Source organism: Limulus polyphemus, unplaced genomic scaffold, assembly GCF_000517525.1.
Source record: "Limulus polyphemus unplaced genomic scaffold, Limulus_polyphemus-2.1.2 Scaffold10409, whole genome shotgun sequence".
NCBI classification, from domain to species: domain Eukaryota; kingdom Metazoa; phylum Arthropoda; class Merostomata; order Xiphosura; family Limulidae; genus Limulus; species Limulus polyphemus.
This window is the reverse complement of record NW_013676019.1, coordinates 2,821-7,784: the sequence shown is the minus strand read 5'-3', so window position 1 is coordinate 7,784 and position 4,964 is coordinate 2,821.

The window sequence follows — 4,964 nt, the reverse complement described above, 5'->3', positions numbered from 1 at the left end:
AACGTACATACCTTCAATAATCACATCACACAGTGAAGTACATACCTTCAATAATCACATCACTCAGTAACGTTCATACCTTCAATAATCACATCACTCAGTAACGTACATACCTTCAATAATCACATCACACAGTGACGTACATACCTTCAATAATCACATCACTCAGTAACGTACAAACCTTCAATAATCACATCACTCAGTAACGTACATACCTTCAATAATCACATCACTCAGTAACGTACATACCTTCAATAATCACATCAATCAGTAACGTACATACCTTCAATAATCACATCACTCAGTAACGTTCATACCTTCAATAATCACATCACTCAGTAACGTATATATCTTCAATAATCACATCACTGAGTAACGTACAAACCATCAATAATTACATCACATCACACAGTAACGTACATACCTTCAATAATCACATCACACAGTAACGTACATACCTTCAATAATCACATCACACAGTGACGTACACATCTTCAATAATCACATCACACAGCAAAACACCTCACAGCCATGTATTGGTTGTAAATTCAATGCATGCACAGTTTGCACGATTTGAGAAAGATACTTACACAGTGGTATTAGTTGTGAGTAGAAATTTTATTTGTTTGTTTGTTTGGAATTAAGCACAAAGCTACACAATGGGCTATCTGTGCTCTGCCCACCACGGGTATCGAAACCCGATTTCTACCGTTGTAAGTGCGCTGTGTCACTTGGAGGGGGGGGCGTGAGTAGAAATATAAAGTATTTGTATTACTTTGATATACTGATTGGTATTTTTTAGGGGTAAGTATTGGGAAGGGGTGGGGATAGTCCCACTTACGACCTTTAATGAGCTGTCGCCACCCCTAATAACGCTATGAATCAATATCTAAGGAACCTAAACACTGATTACAATGTTTTTAAACATCAGCTAAGTATTTTAACTGTTAACTATAATAGCTCACGATGTTAAGCTTGTTCTCGACCTTTAAATCAACCTTAAATCGTGTAACGAAGCAAAGTATTATTCATAAATGCAAAACCTTAATTCAAAATATTTTAAACATCATTATAACCAATAAGGTTGAATAAAACTACAAAAAGTCCCGGCTCCAGTTTTTTTCTTAACTGGGGGGTAGGGCAGGCAATGAGAAATAAAATGGGATCAAATCTAAAATTAGATTAATAAGACGACATTTCAGGGGGCTTGTCCCCCTCCTTTAACTACATAACACTAATCGTTTATTATTAGAAATATCGGAGCTTACCAATAGATGTACTTGTAAACACGGACATCCAGCGACAAAGATACAAAATATAACAACACGAACAACAAAACAAAAAACGTACATTAGCCACCTATCGAGGAAATAATACCTCTACGACATTGCCCTAGCGGTATAATTTACTAGATCGGGAAATGTCCAATGAAAACAGACTTCTGACACATGTTGCTGTCGTGAGTGTTAAATACCGTTTTTCGTATAGAGTAGCCCAAAAGTTGGCGGCGGATTCTGTTCAATTGTTGCCCCCCGTCTTGCTATCACTTCTAAACGAGGATAGTTTTGCACGAATTGCTGCAACAACCCAATAAATGTGAACTATTTAGTATGTTGTTGTTGAATTTCATGAAAAGCTACTTGAGGGCTATCTGCGCTAGTCATATCTAATTTTGAAGTGATGACTAGAGGGAAGGCAGGTAGTCAACACCACCCACCGACAACTAGTGGTCTACTGTAATGGAAAAAATGGGATTTGACAATCACTCTTATAACGCGCCCACGGCTCCAAACTCTGAAACTTGTATGAACTTCACATGGATGACTTAAACTACGTCCTATGTAATGTTTGTCACGATGACTTACGTCCTAACTATTGTTTGTCATGATAATGTTTTATACTCAATGTTTGTCACGATAAACTACGTCCTATGTATTATTTGTCACGATAAACTACGCCCTAATCATTGTTTGTTACGTCTTATGTAACGTGTGGCATGATAATTTACGTCCTAACTATTGTTTGTCATGATAATATGTTTTATACTCAATGTTTGTTACCCTAATCTTCGCTCCCTGTATTATTTGTCAGGATAAACTACGTCCGACCCATTGTTTGTCGCGATGCTTCTACATAATCTCTGCAACCGTAGCAAGGTTTAATAACAAAACTCAAAGTCAGAAAAAAAACCAATGCAAACATTCACTGTTATAGTTTTAACAAGACATCATTAATATTTCATCTAAAAGAAACCCGCCCATTCACGAGCTATCGATATTGTTAATTTTGTATGCATTATTTGAATTTATTTCATTTAACCTATCAAAGCGTCTTGTCTGGACAGGAATTTTGATCGTTGTGTGCGACCTGAGAAGGTCAGGTCGAATTCAGATCTTAAAGTTTATATATATTTGTTTGTAAGTTAAGCTGTACGCTATTCTTCATTAACTGTTGACTTTTCGTTACCAAGGTAACGCCATGAAGACTTATTTAGTTTGTTCGAAGTCGAGAGAGAGAAACGAATATTAACGGAAAAGTTTTATCTAGTTTGTGATATTGTTACGTTTGTAGCTCCAACGTTCATTGATGAATATCTAACGTGTACTGAATACACTTCACAAAGATAGATATAATCAAATATATTAAATGCTTTAATTTCTCAGTTTTCATATACATTAATAGTCCAAATAATACAATTACTTTTAACTAGTGAGACTCGCAAAACACGTGCGGTCAAATTAGTGTCTTTATTGCAGTATTACATTTTTAAAATACAGGATCAATAAGTCTACTTGTATGAGGCCTAACATTAGTTAAGCCTTTATTAAGTACGGCTTATATTCAATGAATAAACGAACACAGTATCTCGTGTACCTTTTTCGCTTTAGTTTAAATAGGGTTAAATTTTACCGTATTTAACGCTATCAGTAAATAAACTTATAATGTTATTTTACAACCTAACTTCAGATATTTTCAGAAACAGATAAGTTTTTAATTAATATGTTGTTGTATAAAATCTCTATTAAACTATATTTGCATTCGCATCCATTGAAATAACTGCGCGCACATGCGCATTTGGGTAGTTAGGTACGCGAACATATTCAGAACAGTGTTATTATAATAGATGCCTACTTTTAATGAAACACAACATGAAAAGTATTAGAAAAATCTGTATTCTGTGTCAGAAAGTAAATCTAGGCCAACCAGAGAGAGATATAACCATTCATCTTTGTAGGATATCAAATCACAAAACTACTTCGGGGAAGTCAAATAATGACCATAATTTGAACCAAACTACAAGGGGGAAATACATATTATGTAGGCTTACTGCTTGTTTTCTATTAAAGCCACATTGGGCTATGTGCTGTGTCCACCGCGGAGAATCGAGCCCCGGATTTTTGCGTCATAGTCTGTAGATTTACCGATTATCTCCCCCCCCCCCGATGATATCAAATGATAATCAAGAAGTAAACTGTAAATAATTTTCTTAAGCCCAAAGTTTCTTTTTAATCTAACGATGAATGGTATAAAAACTAAAAAAAAATGTATTTAGAACTTTAAACTGTTTATTAACAATGGAATATTAACTTTAGAAATCGTAGTATTGTTGGAAACTTCTGATGATTTTATACTGTTGTGTATAGTTTGTTAAATATTGCATTATTACACCAACGTAGAATATGTTTTATATCAAAATATAACAAAGACATGACCCCGTGTTACAGAGAAATATTTTTTTTCATAATACTGTTAGGCATACAACATAAGAACAGATATTATAAACCTGGAGTTGGAGTTATTAATATTTTTACTTTTGCAATCGACAGTAGTTTCAGCTAAGTATTCGCCTAAAAAAAAAAAAGAACTTCATCAAGACAAAAATAAAAGACTTCGATATATATATATATATATTTAAAGCACTTTTATGGATTGTTATTGCACATGTCTTATATTCCACTTCAACCAACTCTTTACTTTCAAACAATGACGACTTTGAGAAAACGTGTATCCTTTCTGGGTGTTAGCGTACAGAACCTTCGTACAGTTGGATTCAAATTACGCTTTGAAACCAAGAAAACAATGAAACACAAACCAAGCTTTTACTAATGTGATTCCAGGTTATGTCAATCAAGAAGGCTTTGAAAACACAAGACACTAAATGTCAGTTCGAAGAAACACACAAACTTCATATGTAGCTCTTATAAATGAGAAGTTTGTAAAACATTTTAATACTTTGGCCATTTTTTAAAATTTTTATGTACAACGTTTTACAACTTTCACCTCATATTTAATTTGATACCGTACAACGTTACGTATCGCAAGTCAATAAAAACCCGCGTCGTTTCAGATCACTGGGGGTAATTACATCATAAACTAGTACCAGTATGTTTGTCGGTTTTATAAGCTCATACAAGCTGATTTATTTTGCTTCATTGGATTAGTGACATTTTTATAAATGAGCTGATCAAATTCGCGTTGATCTTTTAAACAAGTCCGTGGACAATCTCCTGGCTACAGGGAGTTACAGATCGTGTAACTGACACCACTCAAGAAGACACGTTTCTGTAAGAGGTTTAAACAAATCTAAGTCAGTGGACAATCTCCTGGCTACAGGGAGTTATTGCTTTATGTTACACACCGTGTAACTAACACCACTCAAGAAGACACGTTTCTGTAAGAGTTTTAAACAAATCTAAGTCAGTGGACAATCTCCTGGTTACAGGGAGTTATTGCTTTATGTTACACACCGTGTAACTAACACCACTCAATAAGACACGTTTCTGTAAGAGTTTTAAACAAGTCCGTGGACAATCTCCTGGCTACAGGGAGTTATTGCTTTATCTTACACACCGTGTAACTAACACCACTCAAGAAGACACGTTTCTGTAAGAGTTTTAAACAAGTCCGTGGACAATCTCCTGGCTACAGGGAGTTATTGCTTTATGTTACAGATCGTGTAACTA